The 9,758-nt window shown below is 37.3% G+C and overlaps 1 long non-coding RNA gene across 1 annotated transcript in view; it reads left to right on the top strand.

Annotated features, from left to right (window-relative positions):
* LOC308194181 overlaps positions 1-5,186 on the top strand; it is a 43,799-nt gene extending 38,613 nt beyond the window's left edge. The window contains exons 3-4 of the long non-coding RNA XR_013950362.1: positions 21-119; positions 2,196-5,186. This is a non-coding gene — a long non-coding RNA (uncharacterized lncRNA). The remainder of the gene's footprint in view (positions 1-20; positions 120-2,195) is intronic.
* The last annotated feature ends 4,572 nt before the right edge of the window (positions 5,187-9,758 follow it).

Below are 9,758 nucleotides of genomic sequence, written 5' to 3'. Positions count from 1 at the left end.
ACATTGTTTTCCTTTTTCAGAAGGATGCACATCCTGGAGTTGCTTTTCCATGTAACTGATTAAAGCCAAGCACTTGGCCTGGTACAGCTGGTGAACAAAATATGAAGGATGTTAAACACGTAGGTAGCTGACTTCCATTTTGTTTTGCTTCTCTGGGGTCTAAAGAGACATTGATGTCAAAGAAATATCTGTGCAGGGCCTTTACGCGGGGATGAATTTCATTTGAGCCTAAACAGACTCTAAAGGCAGTGAAATGGATGCCACTGATCTGTATCCTGGGAGTCTCTCCAGTAAAGGCAGGCTGCCTATTTAGTAGGGGCTTATTATGTGTCACACACATAGTCACCCAACCTTGAATTATATTAAATAACCTAAATACAGAGTAAGTATGGTTCATCTGAATTAGCTCAGGATGATAATAATAAAAGCTTGGATCAGATATAGATACCCTTTTTATAGGTGTGGAGCACTTGCTATAAAAATATGTAAGTACTGTCCTCAAAGAGCTGCTCATCTGGCAAATGCCACTTTCCAAAGAGAAATATTATTCTTTCTATATTGTGATCAGAGCACCTGCTTTTGTCTTATCTCTTTTATTAATACAGTTTTTCATACATTTTTACTAGTCATTTTTAAAGGTCCCAGACTGAAATCAAAGTGACAATAATTATTCCTTCTTCAACAGAGCTGAGGAACACTTTCTTCATCCCTCCCTCCCTACCTCTCTCTTCCAAGGCAGGCAGGTGTCCAGCATCACAGGGCTGAGTTCCCAGAATCACTTTCATTTGGAAATTTTCTCAATACAATCTTTTAAGAGCTTCAAAATTGTGTTTTCCCTGTAAAACAAAACAAAATGTTTGTCAGTCTATGTTAAGAACTGATGTTTCCAGCCCTCACTTAAAGATGAGATTGATAAGAGTACCCTGCAATTGCCACTTCAACCAACTACGTGCAGTGCTCCTCAAACCAAGCTTGATTCCAGAGCAGTTTGTGTGAGTTCCTACTGGTGACAGGATGATAATCATACTTTTTAGAAGGCATTCGACTTCCTTAATGATGCCTATTGCATTTCCAATGAAATCACTGCATTTTTGTCTCTTACATTGAAATGTTCTGGTGCTCCACTTTCTGGTATTAATGGATAAAGTCTGTCCATTTGTCCTTAAAATGACAAGTAAAGTCTGCACACTTATCTCATCTGTATCATTTGAACAGCACTTTGCTGCCTCCTCCTTACAGCTACAACATCGCAGGGACTCTCTTAATATGATAACAGTAAAACTTCTTCCACTAACATAGTATTTCATAAGCCATCATTTGATAACATACAAGTAGATACCAATGGAGTGATGGGACATGCTTGGTGTTAGACATGCATGAGCATATCTTCTGTAAATATTAATAGATGAGGCAAACTGCCTGAACAGCACAATTAACATTTTCCCGTAAGAACAGTTTAAATATTGCTTAAGAAGGCTTGATATTACAGCCTCTTTAAACCACTTGAGCTTTAACAACTTTCCTACTCAAGATTGTTTTGGCGAGCACGTCAGAGATAGTCCAAGAAGAGGATGTAGATTTCATGTTATAATTTTTATACTGAACTCTCAAATTTTCATTTAGAAAATTGTGCCTTTTAATTTTTCCCAAAGTTTAAAAAAAAAATGAATAACCTCCAAAGTGACGTGATCTTTGGACAAAACCACTAACTGACCTTTAGTTCCACTGCTTACGACAAGACGTAGATCCAACAGCCATTATGTCTTCACTCCCAGGACTACTCTTAAGTTTTATGGTTTAGATACCTTAGCCCTGAATTTAGCTTTTACTTTGAAGATCTGAACAGACTAGTTTTTTATAACACAAGCAGGGATGACAGAGAGACATCTGTATTTTATATCCAACCTTCAGATATCCCACTGTGAAGAGGGGCACACTCCCTCTAACACATACTGGCCTGTCTTTTGGGCACTATATTCAGTTTTGTAAAACTGAGTTCATATTTATGCTGCAAATATGGAAAAAAAAAAAAAAAAAAAAAAAAAGAGCCCAAAACTATGGATTCGGAAAACCAGAGGGTTTTGCTTTGTTTGTTTGTTTGTTTGTTTGTTTGTTTCCCATGGATTCAGGAAAATCTTTTAGTGACAAGACAAAGACCTTTCCCAATTTCTAAAACTCCTCTTTCCTTTTTGCAGGTTATCTGTACTTCAGACCCAGATGTGGGGGGAACTCTTGGGGAGAAGGTCCCTTTTGAGAATCCTCTGGAGCTTGGCCACAAAGAACTATGATTGAATAAATGCCAACTGCTCTTAAACATCTGGTGTATTGTAGCTTCTGCAGAGGTTTCTACTGACCATACAGTGGACAGAAATCTTCCCCAAAGGCATCTGAGATTTCATCTGTGCAATTCCTGTCACATCATTTCTTCATACCTCACTGTGTCCTTGTACAAATAACTGTTAATCCTAACCCTAAAAGACGGGCAAAGACCAAGGAAGAGAGTGTATGGAATGGGTAAGATAGCTGTGGAGTTCTGAACAGGGATCAGCAATGGAGGATTTTGTCTAGACTTTTCACCAAAGTTCCCACAATTATTATCAGCTGTGCTGCTTTCACCAGTGAAACCACGGGCTGGAGCGGTATTGCTGAAATGAAATATTGGTATTGTTATTTGGCCAATATTATCGGACGTTGGTATTTTAACTGTTGTGTTTTCTCACTCACAACAATTGGTTAAGACCCTGCAGACATCTGATGGCAAAAAAATGTAAATCTGGAGTTTTGAAATACAATATTTATGCAGGCACATTAGGTTCTTACTTATACGATGTTAATTATTTTTTTCTGGGAACAGCTCCTAGTTTTATGAAGTGAGATGAAAAGGACAGAAACAGACATGGAAATATTTTAACTTCAGAGTTATGCTACCCTTACGGGTGGTGAATGGGTACATATCCATCAACTAGTGTTCCTAATTCTGATTGACTTTGTTCAAACTAAAGGACAAAATTTCCAAGATTCGTTTGTAAAATAACGGTCACATAGGAATTACAAAGCAGATGGCTCTATTAATTTAATAGTTTAAATTGCTTCCTATGTCTCCTGGTTTCTGCACTGAATAAATGTATTTTCGACCAAAATTTTATAGAAGTATATCAGGTCTTTTAATGGGGTTAGCTAATCCTTGAATGTGCCAGCAGTTACATTAACAATCTTGAGGAAAACAAACCCATTTGATTCAGAATACCAATTTTTCACATTTTACGTCATTTTCAGCCAAGAGATCACTAGGACTGTCTTTAAATCGAAGCAAACTAACAGGAGGGAAGGAAGGAAATAACAGAAGACATTTAGCAATTATCATACTTTCAGCAGTCCTATTGAATTTAGACCATAAGTCCTGTACATTGCAAAAATACTACATTGATGTCTGTTGTGCAGTTTTTCATTAAAAAAAAAAAAAATCTCAAAATACTTCAGACCCAATTCTTTAAAATGGTAATTTTATTTCTGAGAATACATAGCAATACACCTCTGACATTAGCATCACAGATGGTCAGCAACTTCAACAGAAGACCTGCTGAGAAGGTGTGGACCCCACTTCAGAAAGATTTATGCAGGTTATTTAAACATTGCATAGCCCACCTACTGCAAGCTTCTCTGGCAATTTTTCAGCATTAATCAACAGTATTTGTACCAGAATGGAAAATTCAAAAGTAAAATGCATTATTAAATGCAGAATCTCAAACCAAAAATAATTCAAGGAAATTAAGATCTTCAGAAATGGGAAAAAAAAAATAAATAAATAAAACCAAATTAAAAATTAAAATTAAGGGATTTTCATTTTCTTTCCCTCGAAAGGGTACAGTAAATGTCTGCTAAATTACACATATCAGTCCATAATTATAAGAAAAATATTCCACTTAAAACACAACAAACTTTCACTGTTCTAAGCATAGTTTTATAAAAACAACATATACATATATAATATGTAATATTTATAACAATGATAGTAACATATGGTAGCCTGAAGAGAAGGAATGGACTGTACTTTTATAATTTTCTACATTGTATGAAAGTGCTCAGCTTGCAATAGTACTACAGAATCTCTCACTTAAATGTTTCTTTCTAGCAATAATATATTACATACTTGTACACTGTTTTGAAAGTTTTTTAAATTTGAATGTTACTGTGGAGAGAGAAATGCCCACTCCCACACCCATGGGGCAAAGTGATGGAAAATAAACAATTGGGGGCGCAGCCTCCAGTTGCCAGCTCAAGAAGATATAGAGGCTGCTATGTGACTCCTATGACTGTGCAAGAACTTGGCTAATTTTTCTGGCAGCACCTCTCTAACTCATGTCTCTGTGTTTGATTAGATTCAAAATCAATTCTGAGACAGTTTCTTTAGCTGGTCTAGGATTATCTGTGCCCATCACAAATTAAAATTCTTGTTTGAGCAGGGTCATCAGTTGAGTTCCAAAGAAGAAACTTATATTGAAAAATAAAATAAATCCTTTCATTTTGCCAGTTCAATTTGTAATAAGATGTCTGTTAAACAGTTACTTGAAGCCTGGATACTTACCATGTTGATTTTTTGATTAGATGAATATCTATTAATTTTAAACATAAATAAATTATTTTAAAGCTCTTATCACTAAGCATCAGGCTAGAAAATCTGTATAATGATTTTTATTTTTTTTTTTTTGAGATTAGGCTTGAGGTAGTTGTTTTTAGTGGCTGAAATATGAATTCTACCACATGGGGAAACAGCACCAACTATCATGATGAGCACAGCAATGTCAGCCTGCATATGCTATTCACTTCATAGTTTCTTAACATTTCAGGACAGAAGAAACATTAATTCATCTTATTTGACATGTAGATCATAGGTCATTGTACTTCGCTTAAATAGAATTCAATAATTTTATTTAAACTATCATTTTTCAATCCTCCAAACATTTTGAATGACAGGTGGAGTGTAAAAGAACACAGTGCTTCATAAGCATAGCCTGACTCAGAAGTACATCAGGCCAGCTCAGGGAACAGCTTACTCACCACTGACAACCCATTTTTGCTGTTGATAAAGCCCTAGACCTTGAGAGAAATGTGAAAAACTTTTGGGCAATTGCACGTCATCCTGTGTGATCCAGGCCAGCAACCTTCTGCAGCACAAGACTTCCACAGCAACGCAGGCACCAGCAATTTGCGGAAGCATCTTTTGTAAAAGCTTCTAAAGCTTCAGTGGTATAATTACAGTTAAAGAAAGAAAGAAAGAAAAAAAAAAGGGGGGGGGAGGGAGAGAGTTCCTAGTGGCAATGAAAATTGACAATCAAAAATATGGTATAAGATACAAAATGAATGAATACTACATAGAATCATAGAATCACAGAATGGTTTGGGTTGGAAGGGACCTTAAAGATTACATGAAATTCCAACCCCCTGCCATGGGCAGGGACACCTCCCACCAGACCAGGTTGCCCAAAGCCCCATCCAGCCTGGCCTTGAACACCTCCAGGGATGGGGCATCCACAGCTTCTCTGGGCAACCTGTGTCAGTGCCTCACCACCCTCACAGTAAAGAATTTCTTCCTAATATCTGATTTAAATCTACCCTCTTTTAGTTTTAAGTCATTACTCCTTATCCTATCCTACACTCCCTGACCAAGAGTCCCTCCCCAGCTTTCCTGTAGTCCCCCTTTAGGTACTGGAAGGCCGCTATAAGGTCTCCGTGGAGCCTTCTCTTCTCCAGGCTGAACAATCCAATTCTCTCATCCTGTCTTCATGGCAGAGGTGCTCCAGCCCTCTGATCATCCTCATGGTCCTCCCCTGGACTCACTCCAACAGGTATGCATCCTTCTTATGTCAGGTGCCCCAGAGCTGAACACAATGTTCTAAGTGAGGTCTCACGAGCATAGAAGAGGGGGAGAATCACCTCCCTCGACCTGCTGGTCATGCTTCTTTAGATGCAGCCCAGGATATGGTTGGCTTTCTGGGATGTGGACAGTGCTGGTTGACAATGAGTTTGATGTGTCCTTGATATACTTTACTGCCAAGTATATTTTGCTCTCTTTGCTCAACAGAAGAAGACAAGAAGAAATAAACTCCATATTTCCATGCAGAACATACATTTGTGATATTTCTCTCATTATCAATCCAATTTCACACTTACAACCAGGTCTCATGCTGCAGAGAAACAAAAACTGGTGTTTTCCTGGCAGCTAGTTACAATTTCCTTCTTGCTGCAGATTGGAGAAGTTTGAGGGTTACCATTATGCCACAACCAATGTGGGAGAAGATTCCTGGTTCCCAGAGTTTATAGCTCCTTAAAGGAGAGGAAGAAAGAGAAGCAAAAATTAGGATCAGCAAGGAAGGCTCCTCATAGCTGTCACTGTACGCTGAAGGAAAAAAAAAAAAAAAAAAGAAAGAAAAAAGGCCTTGATGTCATTGCTCTGCTGGCTTACTGAGTACTCTAAATTCTAAATTTATTCTTTCCTGTTTGCATTGTCATACTACAGTTTTGCTCCACTCCCAAAGTACTTGTCTCTATTTTTCTCTGAGTGTCTCTGTATTGCATATATATACATTTAGTTGAAAATACAGCAGCACTTTCAGCTCTCTTTTCTTTCTGTCAGAAAGAATTTATAGCTATTTACAACTTTCAATTCCTTATAATGCAGTTTTCTTTTTAAAAAGGCGCCGATATTCATGGAAGAGCACCCCATTAACACTAATTGTTTTTAAATGACTAGTCTGTTTTAAAGCTCATGCAATTATTAAAACGTCAGTTCATTCTCTTGGATTATAGAGGGAAGACATTTTAACCACGCATACAAAATTCAGTACAATAAGCCACTGCTCTTTGATTCAATAATTTACGAAACATGCAAAGAAGTGTTGCCAGGCTGACCAAAATTTTGGATCTGCATTTTGTGTTATACTATAAAATCTGCAGTCTATCCAACTTCTCATTAGGATAATTTGCTATCATTCCCTATACCCATGTACAGAGCTTTTATAGAACGAAAATTTACTTGTTTACTTAGAAATATTACTGCCAAATTTAACTTCCTCTGTCAGAGTGAGTTCCTAGGTTTATGGATTATTTCCTTTTTTTTTTTCTTTTTTTTTTTTTTCTTCTGGAAGAAGGTGCTTGCTTTTTAAAACATTTTGCCTCAGATAAGCAATTTCTTTGTCCACAGTTAGCTTAAAACATGGGCCTTACCACTGCAATGATTTTAATGTTGCCATTACAGGGCATTTCAATAAGGGGTATAAGAACAAATTTTTGTTCAAGTTTCAACAGTGCTGAAAAATGTATCGGCCTTTCCTTGTTAATCAGCATGAAACATATACGTGCTAGGAAATGTTGCAAGTCTTTGCAAAATCTTTCCAGACTCATAGATTTTCATAAGTCATATTATCATCAGAGGAATGTTTAAGCAACTCTGGCAATATAGTGCTTGTTTACTTGCATAAGAAAATAGCTAAATAAAATCTAAATAAAATGGGATCTTTTCTAAAAATGCAGTTTAGCTGCCTTAATAGCTGTCAAACAAAAACATGAGCCATTTTCTATTGCCTTTTGTAGCCCGTTTTGCCTGGAGCTGTACTATTGGTGATGCATGCACAAGATAGATTGTGTGCCTCATTAGGAGCAACTTTACATCTCAGATTCAGACACTGATCTTGCCATATCAACCGCAGTTCCTTTCTTCTAAGAATGAGCTGCCTATGCTATTTCTCAAATAGTTCTTAACAGTGTTCGCTTGGTTGAGCAAATATCAAACAATATAATCTGTCTCTTGAGAGTTAAACAAATAAAACCATGTTTAGGTATTGTCTGAAATAAGAAAGAGAACTTTTATCTCATGAGTAAATACTTCATAAATACTTCATAAATACCTCAATTAAGCATTGTATCTCCAAACCAAGAGGGTGTCTATCAAATTCTAGTGATCCCCATGTTCTTTGGCATTCCTCATGAATACCTCATGTAGGACCATGGCCACATTATGACAGTTCAGCTCCATTCACAGATTAGAGCATCAGTTTTGCAACTGGGCCTTGATGCCTGGCAGAAGCTATAAGAGAGTTCATTCATTACATTAACAGTACTCTGTCAACAAGCTCTCTCTGCCTAAACTATATGCCATACAAAAGCTGCTTTTGGTTAGCTGGAGAAATGTTTACCTCATTTGCTTTTAAAAACACTTCTGATAGGAAGGCAATTTTCACCCGCTGCACTCGTGTGGAAAAAAAAATTCTGTTTCATGCCCATGAGGGAAATTTTACAAGGACCTAACGTCTATGAGAACAAAACTTTTCCTAGCCATTTGGGCTCAGCAGGACATGGACAGCAGTTCCAGAGTCCTCTAAATATGTCTCAGGGCCCAGAGTTATCCAAACACAAAACTTTTACTTGTCTTTGAATCCCTGAGGTAGTACGGTACCCCTAGTGGAACCATTTTCCTTTGGCTTGTTCTGAAAGCTGACAGGCTTAACTGTGCCTCTCTCTAGCAAAGCAAGGAGTTCCTGATGACATAGTTACAAAACAGAAAAATATGATAATAAAATGAAATTCTAGATTATACTTTAGAAGATGTAACAATTGGATTTGATTTTCTGTGTTTCCTAGTCATCCATCTGCAGCTCCGATGGCTGACAAATCTGACACCTCCTTTTTCCCTTTAAGGCTCTCTCCACTTCTCCTCTATTCCCTCCCTCCCTGCCACCCCCCACGCCCCCAATTTACATTGAACTTCTCTTTCTTTGCCATGTTGTGACATCTTTAAGGCTGTTACAATATTTTCCAAGTCATATATCAAAAGAAGCATTTGCTATTTACACACCTTTGGAAAGTCACAACCTATTAGCACACTTTTAGTTCCCATCCAGGGAGGCCGTGTGTGACAGCTGAACTGCACAGATGGAGATCTGTCATAGTGCTCTGTTTAAATCACCTCTCCTCCTTTTGACCCGGCTGCGTCACATGCTTTCCCACTAAACTGTGTTTTTTTTGACAGTCAAGATACTGCGAAATGCTAACAAAAGGTTGTGGGAAAAATGGGACAAAGTAGAGTCCAGAGATTTTCTCTTTTGTAGCCTAGAGGTGCAACAAAATTGTGAGGAAAATAAGATAGTCTTTCCCTTTCAGAAGGAAATGATATCATCAGTGAGACATCAGACTGAACGAGAAAAACTGTGTAAGGAAAATGGGGAAGGCACCTAACCTGATGAGGTTGGCTGCATCCAGAAAATACAGCCTAAATTTCCTCTGGGGTTAAAATTTCAGTTTACTTCTTACTCGCCCTACCCCTGTGTACCTATACAGCTGTGCACCTGCTGTTTCTGAACAGAAGGAAAGGAGAAATGACACCATAAGACAGTTTGCTTTTAATAAAACACTTCTGTTGTCATAACAAGAAAGTCTGTTCCAATGATATTTCCAAGTGTATTACAAAGCCACAGGGTTCACAACAAACATCAGGAAAAAAAAAAAAAGAATCAAGCATGATAATTGATTATTTTAAAATCAGATGAGGTATAATACCAATACCAGTAAAAATTTGAAGAAAAAAAATTAAATATCAGTAATTTTGCATGTGTTTGTGCTAAGAAATTCTGACTTTGTCCTACTTATAAAGCCACTTCAGATAAGGGTAGCCTACTTGCATCTTATTACTTTTCCAAAATGGCACAAAGAAAAAAAATAATTAAAAAAAAAAGAAAAGAAAAAGGACCAAATAGGAAATGGAA

This window comes from Anser brachyrhynchus (genome assembly GCF_964034855.1).
Source record: "Anser brachyrhynchus genome assembly, chromosome: 4".
NCBI classification, from domain to species: Eukaryota; Metazoa; Chordata; class Aves; order Anseriformes; family Anatidae; genus Anser; species Anser brachyrhynchus.
The sequence above is the reverse complement of the archived record's forward strand: the minus strand, read 5'-3'. Positions and strand labels throughout refer to the sequence as shown.